The sequence below is a fragment of the Phyllobates terribilis genome, unplaced genomic scaffold, assembly GCF_046119375.1.
Source record: "Phyllobates terribilis strain yellow unplaced genomic scaffold, ASM4611937v1 Scaffold_2__4_contigs__length_985480577, whole genome shotgun sequence".
Classification (NCBI taxonomy): Eukaryota; Metazoa; Chordata; class Amphibia; order Anura; family Dendrobatidae; genus Phyllobates; species Phyllobates terribilis.
In genome coordinates, this window is record NW_027362762.1 from 152,538,494 (window position 1) to 152,550,689 (window position 12,196).

A 12,196-nucleotide genomic window follows, 5' to 3' on the forward strand; every position below is an offset into this window, starting at 1 on the left:
GGGACAGGGTTACACAGAGCAGAATAACTACATGGCTAGAAGGAACTAGTCCTCTAGTGATAATCTCCTGCTGATAAAATGCTGATTTTATTCAAACTGCACTAAGCGGCCCAGTAAGTGACACAACACTTGAATCAGGGTCTCAGCCCCTACATCATGCTTTTCTCAGATTGCATATCAAAATCCTGCTAACGAATTCCCTTTAAAACACCTTCCCAACAATAACCATGTGAAACACAAGGAGTTTGGGAACAAAAAGGAGTCGCCCATACCACCTATTTATTTGTGCAACATGTTACGCATACAGGGTTGGACGGGCCTACCAGAGAACCGGAGAATCCTCCAGTGAACCCTGGCTTCTCCTTCAGAACAGTTCATAGTGCAAACCTTGCAGCTGCTCTGGGGTTCTTGAGTGGGGGAGAAAGGTGGGCCCTCAGAATCAAATCCTCTGGTGGGCCCAATGTTCTTCAGTCTGACACTGTACACATAGATACAGTTTGAGGAGCCGGCATAAATGGTGTCATCACACCCCTTCTCTTTCAGCCATCTGGGTTACACCTGCCTCTTCGAGCACTAACTGTGCAACCATGTCCTCGTCAAATGATGGTTGGCCAATTCCACCTTACATTTTGACTCACAGAAAGACCCCATCTCCTTGTCCCGACCCCAACCCTGATTACCTTATTAATTAGGGCAGGTGGGGGTTTAAATAAAAGCTGTACTTACTAAACTCCCTCAACTGTCTAACTTTTAGTTACCTAACCATGCCTACTTTTTCCCTATGCTAACACCCCTATTACCCCTTATAGAAAAGCCTCCATTCTCCCCCATTACCTCCAAAATAGTAAAGGGGGACATGGATGTAACTTAATGTGGACTGTTTCCATTAGATACATCTGTGTTATTTCCATCAGAAGCATCTATCATGATCTGTTTGTGCATTGTTACAAACTGTGTGTCTCAATGTGTCAACTTCATGTTGGATAATTGTCTTGCTTTTCTATAAATGTAACTCCTGTACTAATCTCACATAACATTAGATAATGTGACCAAATAAGAGCTGAGGTGTATTTGCTATTACTGATCAAAAATAAAAGCAAAAACTTTTCAGAGATATGTGGTTGAGTTATGGAGCCAAGAAATATCCCTGGAGTTGGAAGGGTTAAATTATATTCATCAATAGATTTTACAGTTCATGTATTTTGTTTACAGACTACATCATGTTTCTTTTTAAGATATAATAGTAATGTAATGGAAAGAGAATACCACTGTGACATCTTTTATCCATTATAGTACGTCGTTGATGCACATGTTAAAAAGACCAGACAAGATTTCTGTCTTGAGGGGAATTCCAAACACCTACTTTTTTCTCATTTGATAGATTATGTGATAATTAGCCAATCTGCAAATCACTAGCAAAAATTATGTTGTCTTACCTCTCAAAATATCACTCTGAACACTGCCTGTTGTCAAGTGTAATTGTTACTATACTGGTGTAGTACTGCTGGAAACCAGTGGCCGAAGGAGCACAAGCAGGAACAGCAAGCGGTAATAAAAGTTCTTGGAGATAGCAAGGAGTTGTAGGAAACAATCCATAGATGAATAGAAAATTCTGGGTAAGAATGTTCAGGAGCTGGAGACTGAAACTAGGCTAACAGCTAGACACAATACTCAAGCAATGAGTGAGAGATCCATGCGGCTTTAAGTAGGCCAAAACAAGAAACAAGATGGATTCCATAGATTCAGAATTCACCATCTTGGTAAAGGGCAATTGCAGAACACAACAGCAGCCTTCAGTGGTAAGGAGTGAAACTGCAGCATCATATTAAAGTGAACAATAGTGGCCACTAGTGGTCAAATTGTAGAAGGGAGACAGAAATCCTGACCGTAATCTGCCATCCAGACAAAGTGCAGGGGGTGTCTTTGTTTTTTTTTGCTCTTGCTCTCCTGTCTGTAAAACTGCATACTGGCAGAACAGAGAGGTGGGCTTTTTGTTCAGGGTATTGTATAATATCATGAGCAATGTATGCTGGATAGGAAGGTGAATGAAGTTCCAGCACCTAGAGGACTGATAGAATGCTGATGAAAATGAACTGGCCACTCAAAAAGAGTAGATGATAAGTTACAGAGCATGAGAATAAGAACCATTCCTGGACAGGTATATGGGGTATTAGGGCAACACAATTTTACAGGTTTGGTGTGAAAGGACATGTACATTAGGTTAGTAGTAGGGTGACAAAAAACAATATCTATATCAGGTTTTCTTCTGATAATTAGCAATATGTTCATGATGAAGGAGTAATATTTCTCATGTGATGAGAAGGTTTGCCACCACGTCTATTCTCAATAGACCTCATGGCAATAATGTGGCATAGCTATGTATAAAGATTATAGATATCATTACTCATGATGATAATGTGATAAGGTGATAATGACTCAACACAAAGAAATAATCGTGCAGCCATCACAAAGGCTACGGGGATTTGCAGGATTTTCTGCACATGGTATATGCTTTTGCTGTAGATGTAGCATTCACAAACCCAGAATGAGAAGCAGAAACCACCTTCATAGAAAAACAACACATTTTCCCTAAAGTGTTACAGCATTTCTCCTAATTCCTAACTGTTCCCACATTCTCCTTATAAATTACACAAAGTGAATACACAAGATATAGTAGGCGCAAAGTACTGTTGAGTTATATGATCACAATGACTTTCTTAAAGTCTTTATAACACCCAGAAGCAATTTTAGGGCTTGATGAAAAGACCTATGAGACATATATCAGTCAGTAGTATGAGCTTTCCCTTATTGCAGTGTAGATATGGGGTTATGGGTTAATTCAGCATGACCGAGTGATATATGCTGGCTGCTCATTCACTGTGTACTGGGATTCCTGAGGCGTAGTGACCCTTTCTTTGGATCGCTAATCTGGCAGTCGCAACACTTTATAATGCAATGTTTTATCAGCCAATAACCGGGCATTCATAGCAGACAAAAAGAAACAATGGAAACAAGCAGCAAATCTAGAGACTATGGTTAATCTGTCCTGCCTCTAAATGGCCAAATATTGGACTGAGACTGTACACTGAAATATGGAAATTACCATTATTTTTATGTGTATGCATGTACCATAATATTTACTGATAATATGCACAATGGTGATGCTCGTCATCTATAGAACTTTACATATTTCTACATTTTCTCCACAAAATCCCTCATTAAAGGGAACCTGTCACCAGGAAAAATGCTATTAACCTGAAGATATGGGGTTAATCTGCAGGTTAGTAGCATTACTAACCTGCCCGGCGCCTGCACGTAGCCTAATGCTGCGGGGAGAAAATTAACTTTATTCCCCCCGCCAGCATTTGGTTTCAGTCATGGGGGCGGTTTCGGCACTGGTTCATTCACCGCTCTGAGTGTACAAAGAGGTGGCTGTAACTGTGCTCCCGGACCTGACTGACAGCAGGCCCCAATGTAGAGCCGCGGTTCCCCTGAGGAATAAAGATAATTTTCTACCGAGAGCCACACTTTCAGTATGGTGACCGGGTACCTTTCTAACCTGCAGGCTAATAGCATTATCCAACATGATAGATTAACCTTAACGTGTTTAAGGGACCTTAATTCTTTGGTGAACATTACATAAATGGCAATTTGATAAAGCTTGTATGTGGGTTCCCTTAGCCATAAGAGCTGATTAGAGAGGATGAGAGATGAAAGAACCATGACGATCAGCTGATGGCGATTCCAGGTTCGTTTAAAAATGAGGTTGTGTGCATGAGCAAGTGTGGCTTCTGTTCTTGAGACAGGCGTGAGTACCAGCAGTGAGATTTGCATCTATCAGTCATACCCCTTTTAGTTAATCCTAATAGGTGCATCCATGCACTTTTCTTTGACTAACAGAATTAGACAGTGCTAAATGCAATGTGGATAACAACTCAGTTTGTGAAACAGAAGTCAACTTTATCCCTCAGTGCTTGTCCCAGAGATTAGACCCCATCAATCCTCAATCCTTAAAAATAAAGAGTTCTCAATATTTATTCTGTGCCAATACCCTTTACACTCTTTTTCTCTCTGCAGTGGCACACCTGGTCACCCTGCTGGGCAGGGTAGTACAGCTCAGCTCCATTATCTTCCCTGCACAGTGGCACCCAAGTAAATAGACCACAACCCTGCTCGGAAGCCTCTTCATTCTCAGAATTGGTGAGGGTACCAAAGCTTAGACCATATTCTAGTGTGGCACCCCAGGGGTCCGGTTGCCACAGTGGCATTGCCTCCCTCAAAAGAGGTAATGCCATGCCTGGAAGCAAGCAGGGATCCCCTAGTCAGGTATACTAAACATGCAACACTTTCCTGGCTCCAGACCAGCAAGGGGAGCACCTCCCCTTGGCAACTGGGATCTGGGGGCGGGGTTAGTCAGTCAGTGTGAGGAGTTGAAGAGAGGACCTCGAGAAGAGAGGAGCTGGGGACTGGAGCTGTGCAGCAGCTCACCCCAGATGAACCAGCACAGAAGAACCGGACACCGGAGTCCGAGGCTGTGGGGCACCGAAGGCCCATCAGTAGAAACCGGAGGGCAGGAGACAGCAGGTCTCCTGGCCCCATCAGACGCCCGGAGGCTCAGCAGCACCGCAGGGTCCAGCACCGCCATGTGGGAGTGACGCGCCAGCAAGGCCCGAGCTGCCTGCCATACGGGTGAGCACAGAAACGTTACACTCAGGGACGAGGGCCACCGCACAGCTACAAGTAGCAGGGCCAAAGAGTTTAGTGGAAAGGGAAGGCCTCCAATTTAACCTGACAGGGAGGATTCTTTACTTGCTTCCAGGCTGCCCGGACTTCAACTTCTAGCCAGTATCCTAGTCCCGGCTTGTCTAATCACCACCAGTAAAGACCCTGGGACTGCACTTCCTTGTTTCTGTGTTTCTTGCATCGCCATCAAACCCTGCACTACAACGCCCAGCACAACCTGCAGCATCTACACTGCCCTGGAGCTAGCTCTTCCTGTGGAGAGTCACACCATCCCTGCTGCAGTAACATCAGCTCCAGAGGACCTGCTCCGCAGCGGCGGCTCCCTTTAGCCGCATTCCACAGGTGGCGTCACAAACTCTATGAAAACACTATAAATCCCCTATCCATAACCCCTTTTATTCACCGCCCTGGGTCACGGACCGGGTCACCGCCACTGTGACATTCCCCAGCATCCACCGGCCCAGGGGGCGCGTCACTAGCAATATGCCATTACTTTATAAAAATGATAAAACCCATTTAAGGATCTTAGAAACCTGTGGCTGACTGATGATTGCTGAGGAGTCAGGATTAGTGTTGAGCCACCCCCGTAGTGTTCGAGTTCGGTTCGGTTCGTCGAACACCCGTGTGTTCGCCGAACTGTTCGTCGAACTGTTCGTCGAACACCTTCGAACACCGTTAAAACCAATGGCAGGCAAACAAAAACACATAGAAACACATAGAAAACACCTTCAAAGGTGTCCAAAAGCTGACAAACTGCTCAGAAGACACAACTAACACATGGAAAAGTGACAAGTACATATAGTCATGCGAAAAGAAAAGAGGTGGAGGAGTAAAAGGAGGGGGAGACACAGATATAGGCATGTCATGCCCTTCTAAAATCCAAAAAGTGAGAAGCCGAGACGGCCAGTCCGCTCCTGCCCGTGCCACCTCCGTGTCGCCGGGTTTGTGCCAGAGCCGCGGTGAACCCTGACGGCCAGCCCCCCTCTCCCAATACTGGTGCCTGTCTGCTGGTGGGTCGAGAGAGCCCCCCTGTGGTGGAGGCAGCTCTAAGCTTTTTAATTTAAATTGTCCCTCTAATTTGAATGAATACACTTTAAATCCATTTACAAGGATCTATTGGAGGGCAAGTCTCATGCCAGCAGCCGCGTAATTCCAGCTCCAGTAGCGTCCACTAAAGCTGCTGCAGTTAAAAAGCTTTTATAAGGATCGAGCTCGGCTGTCCACCGCAAGGCATCCTAGTGCCAGTCCCAGCCCCTATGCCTTGGGGTGCCTCCTGATGCTCTTCACTAAGTATCCCGTGGTCCCGAAGCATTTCCTTTGAAAAAATTAAGTGTCCAAACTACAGGTGGTGTAGCTTGCTTAACAGCCGGGATAATCCGCTGACTAGCAGACACTGCTACTAGGCACAAAGTATTTCCTGGGCTAGATGCAGTTAAAAATTTGTAAGTAGATACTCTCGTTGGATGCTGAGAAAGCATTCCATAGAGTCTCCTGGCACGCCATATATGATTCTCTTAAAAAGCTTGGGGTAGGGGTCTAGGGGACCCTTTTATAGCCAAAATCACGGCCCTGTATCACAATACGTCACCTAGGCTGAAGATAAATGGAACTGTAGCACCGAGGGCTCGGTTGCTACAGACGTATTGCACCTCACCCAGAGGTGTGATATCTCACTCTCAGATAAGGATGGAGTGTGGATCAGGACCCGACACCTGCATGCATTACACCACATTGCCGTGGGGCAGGGCGACCAATATGCCCCTGAGATGGGCACGACAGTCCCTGTCCCTGGCTGGAGTGGGGGGAGGGAACACTGAGGAAGGGGAACCCTGCAGTGCAGGAGCAGGGAGGAAGCAGTTCCTGGGTGCATTGAGAAGGGAGTATAAAAGGTGGGCACCATCTTAGTTCAGTGCAGAGAAGTCTGAGCAGAAGTGGCAGGGAGCAGGGGCTCTGCATGAGCTCTGCTCCGGAGGCGGGCCTAGTAACAGAGGCCCAGGCCTGCAAGAGGGAGAAGGAAGGAAGAGGAGCGGAGAAGGCTCCAGGAACGAGGAATGAAGGGATCCCAGGGGTGCGGACGGGCGAGTCGCCACCGCACGCCCGAATCCACCTGCGTGGAGGGGTCAGGCCAAAGGGGGAGACCGGTCCCCGAACTAGTGGAGGCAGGAAACGACCCTCAGCTAGAAACCGGAGGCTCTGACATTTTATGTGGCGCAGCCCCTTGCTCCACCCGCTAGGAAGGCACCACATAGGGTCAGGGAAACTGGCGCCAAGTTTACCAAGAGGAGGCCCGAGGCAGCCGGACAGAAGTGTTGGTAAGAAAGGCCAGACAAAGGACACACAAAGGGGGTCCTGTGAAGCGCTCCAAAGTTATCTGGGAGTTGTCTGAGCCCCTCACCTGGTGAGCACAGTACGACGTGGGCAGCCGTTACCTGCAGACGTGGTCTGGATAATAAGAACTGTGAGTAAAGGCCCTGAACTGCATCACTGACTCCGTGTCGTTACTGCTGCTGCCCTGCACCATCACCCCCATCCTCCGCATACACTGCCCTGAGGCTATACTCCTCCCGTAGGGAGTTATGCTACGCTCTGCTGCACCCACAACACCAGCCTTAGCGGTCTGCCCTGTAGCGGCGGTTCACTCTGACCGCAATCCACGGGTGGCGTAGTCGGACATTTAAACATCAAAACCACATAAATAGTTCCGCCACTGGTTTGACCGCCCTGAGCCACGGAACCGGATCGCCGCCACGAAGACTACAACCACCAGCATCCACCAAAAAGGGTCCGGCTCCGGGTGTCCCAAGGCCCAGGGGGTGCGTCAGAACATTTTCATCACCTTTCACAATCACCAATGGGACAAGGCAGGGATGTCCTCTGTCCCCTCTCTTATACATCCTAGTGACGGAGCACCTGCTCTCATCAATTCGCCATAACCCCAATATTAGGTGGATTGAGGTGGGAGGCACCGAGTACAAGTGCTCTCTATTTGCTGATGATGTCCTAGTATATATCACTCAATCACATATATCCATCCCTGCTGTTATGGCTGAAATAGATCACTTTGTTACATGGTAAAATTTTAAAATCAATGCAGCGAAGTCTGAGGCCCTCGATGTCTCCCTCCCTAAATCCATATAGGATTCCATCCAGTCCAACTTTCCCTTTGCCTGGCCCTCACAGGGTATCAAATACTTAGGAATTCCTATTCATAGAGACCTCTCCCATCTATGTTATCTTAATTTTGGGCTCTTTATTGAACAATTCCATACAGACCACGGTTGGCAAGTTAGAACTGTAAGATTCACTACGTGAACCACTAGTGTTTTGTGGAAAAGCACATGTACACCGCGTTCCAAATTATTATGCAAAAAGTGTTTAGGAGTGATAAGGGAAGAATTTGTTTGTTTGTCAGTTAAACTCATTGATGGTGATGTGTGTCAGGGCTCTTTATATCACTAAGCAATTGCAGACACCTGTGCTAATTAGTTTGGCAGGTGTGTCCAATGAAAGGCAAGACTACTTAAGAAGGCTCTCTCACATTATTAAGCAGCCTACATTTTCTGCCAAAATGGGAAAGAAAAAGGATGTGTCGGCTGCTGAGAAGCAACAAATTGTGGAGTGTTTAGGTCAAGGCATGACTACAATCAACATTGTGCGATGATCAGGATGAAGTGTCTTGGCAATCAAGAAGTATGTAGCTGATTCACAGTACACACGTGTGCGTGCTGATAAGGGCAAATTGAGGACTCTTTCCTACAGGCAATTACGTCAGGTTGAAAGAGCAGCGGCAAAAAAGCCTTGTCATAGCAGCAGACAAGTTTTTGAAGCTGCTTGTGCCTCCAACGTCCCCCGAACAACAAGATGCAGGGTCCTTCAGAGGTTTGCAGCTGTGCATACGCCATCCTGTCGATCTCCTCTATCCACTTCACACAAGCAGAAACGGCTCCAGTGGGCCAAACATTACATGAAGACTGATTTCAAAACTGTTTTGTTCACGGATGAGTGCCGTGCAGCGCTCGATGGTCCAGATGAATGGAGTGGAGGATGGCTGGTTGATGGACACCCCACGCAAACACGGCTACAGCGCCAACAAGGAGGAGGTGGAGTAATGTTTTGGGCTGGAATCATGGGGAGAGAGATTGTCGGCCCCTTTAGGATCCCTGAAGGCGCTAAAGATGAACTCCATAATGTATGTGGATTTTCTCAAACAGCACTTCCTGCCATGGTTCAAGAAGAAGAACCGTGTATTTCACAGCAAGATCATTTGTCTGCATGATAATGCACCATCTCATGCTGCACATAAAACATCTGCATCTCTGGCTGATATGGGCATAAAAGGGGACAAACTTATGGTGTGACCCCCATGCTCCCCTGACCTCTACCCCATTCAGAACCTTTGGAGCATCATTAAAAGTAGTGTCTATGATGGCGGGAGGCAGTTCACATCTAAGCAACAGCTCTGGGAGGGTATTCTGTCCTCATGCAAAACAATTGAAGCAGAAACCATCCAAAACCTGACAAATTCAATGGACGAGAGAGTTCAGAAGCTCCTTTCGAACAAGGGGTCCTATGTGAAAATGTAACATCACCTAGAATAAAGTTTTGAGTTGAAAACTGTTTGATTTCAGTTTCTAACAACCTGCTAATGCTTATAATTTCAAAAATGACCATTTTTTTGGTCTTTATTAAAATGAAAAGGTTGATCGAAAAGTTTGGGGGATCTAAGAGTGTGGCAACCCAGTAGTCATGATTACTTCGAATTCTGACAATATGAGGGTCATGCTGCAGGTAGTGCAGCAAGAAGGCACTTATGTGTCTTGCGCATCTCGGAGCCCCAAAATTATTTTCCGGGCTAGATGCAGCTAAAAATTATTTTTAATTTTAAATCTGGTGAAGCTTATTATAGATGGCCTAATAGGATCAGTGCTGCACACTGCTACAAAGCCCAAATTATTTTCCAGTCAAGATACAGATAAACATGATTAGTAATTTGAAAGCTTAAAACGGTTGGTAGGGTGATTTTAACCAATCATCAAGCTTTTACTCTCCCCAGGATGACACAGGGGTAGAAAAGTCGTTTCGGATCCATGATTTGTTCATCTTTATGAACGTGAGTCTGTCTACATTATCAGTGGAGAGCCGCGTGCGCTTATCTGTCAGCACACCACCAGCAGCGCTGAACACACGTTCAGACAGAACGCTGGCTGCGGGGCATGACAAGATCTCCAAGGTGTAAGTGGCTAGCTCCGGCCATTTATCCAGATTGGAAGCCCAAAAAGAGCAAGGGTCCAGTGACACAGTCGTGGCTTCAATGTTTACTTGGAGATACTCCTGTACCATCGTCTCTAGGCGTTGACTATGTGTCAGACTTCTTGTCTCCTGTGGCCTTGCAAAGGATGGGATAAAAAAGTGGTGAAATGATTCCGCAAAATTGATGTTACCAGCAGATACTGTGGTTCTGTTACGGTTTGAGTGCTGAACACTTGACGGTCCCACAGTTGGCAAGTTGGAACTGTGAGATTCACTACGTGCACCACTGGTATTTTGTGGAAAAGCACATGTAAGATTCTGCAACAGTCTCTGCTGATACTCCTGCATGCGTGCATCCCTTTCTATGGCAGGAATAATTTCTGCAAATTTACTTTTGTACCGGGGATCTAACAGTGTGGCAACCCAGTAGTCAGGATTATTTCTAATTCTCACAATTCGAGGGTCATGTTGCAGGTAGTGCAGCAAGAAGGCACTCATGTGTGTTGCGCATCCAGGAGCACCAAGTCCCTGTTGTGTTGGTGGCGAGGTAACAATCATGCTTCCTTCCTCTGTCCTCTCCCCCCAACCTCGCACAACAGAAATGTGATCAAGGTCTCCCTCATCTGATGAGTCTTCCATCAGTTCGTCCTCCACTTCTTCCTGGGCTCCTGCACCTTCCTCACTAGTTTGGCTGCTACCATGTGCCCTGGTAAAATCATCTCCCCCACCCTCACATGCCTGCCGCCCTGGTGCTGCCGACCGTCTGGACCTTGCAGATGTTAGCCCTTCCGCATACAACTCCTCCTCCTCTACTTCCTCCACCTCCTCTGCTGACCTCATCTCTTGGCTGACTGTGGGTTGACAGTAAGTGGGATCTCCGACCTCATCATCATCACCCTGTGCGTTATCACACCCGTCGTCCTCAGAGCCAACCTGTTCCTGCCCTGACAAAAAACTAAAGTTGTCGCTCCAATCAGGTATTTGAGTCTTATCATCGTCTTCCTCATTGTCTCCACCAACAGGAGTTACAGTTTGGGAATGAGGGTCTACATTATGGTCAGAACCTTCTGCGTCTGGTCCTGGATCCGACTCATAAAGATTCTGGGCATCAGTGCAGATCATTTCCTCGTCTGGATTCACAGAAGCGCTGGAGTCGACCTCTGATTCCCAGGCTATAGTATGAGTAAACAGCTCTGCAGACTCAACCATCTGTTCTACCTCATACTCAGACGGGCAGCTGGAGATTTGGGAGCTGTGAGGAAGCAAGTGCGATTTGGGTGACACCTTTGAGGACTGGAGTATTTGTGATGTTGAAGTTGATGTGGAGGAGAGCCCACTTAAAGGAGCACTTGATATCCGTTGAAGCACCTGCTGTTTTTGTGCCTCATCTGGAATTTGTAGCGATTGGCGTGGCCGTAAGAAAGGGATCTTATCACATTGTCCGCTAAAAGAAGTAGACATTTTAGTTTGGCTGGAAGATGGTCTTTCTTCTGCACCTACCCCACGGACACAACCTTTTTTCCCCTTCCCAACACGCCTATTCCCCTTTCCACCAGCAGCAGGCCTTTTTCCACTCATTTTGGTGGTTAACTAATTCACAACTCTGGAGTTGTTTGCACAAAAAAACAATGGATGGTAACCGAGCAGAGCTGAGTGGCCAAACTGTGGTATTAGGCCAAAACTATTGGCTGGGTTAGATGCAGAAAAAAATTATTTTTAATTTGCAACCTGATGGAGGTCAGTATAGATGGACTAATAGACCAAGTCCCACACACCGCTAGAAGCCCAAATATTTTTTCAGAGCTAGATGCAGAAAATTTTTTTATTCAATTTGCAACCTGATGGAGGTCAGTATAGATGGACTAATAGACCAAGTCCCACACACTGCTAGAAGCCCAAATATTTTTTCAGAGCTAGATGCAGAAAAAAAATATTTTTAATTTGCAACCTGATGGAGGTCAGTATAGATGGACTAATAGACCAAGTCCCACACACCGCTAGAAGCCCAAATATTTTTTCAGAGCTAGATGCAGAAAAAAATTATTTTTAATTTGCAACCTGATGGAGGTCAGTATAGATGGACTAATAGACCAAGTCCCACACACCGCTAGAAGCCCAAATATTTTTTCAGAGCTAGATGCAGAAAAAAATTATATTCAATTTGCAACCTGCTGGAGGTCAGTATAGAAGGACTAATAGAACA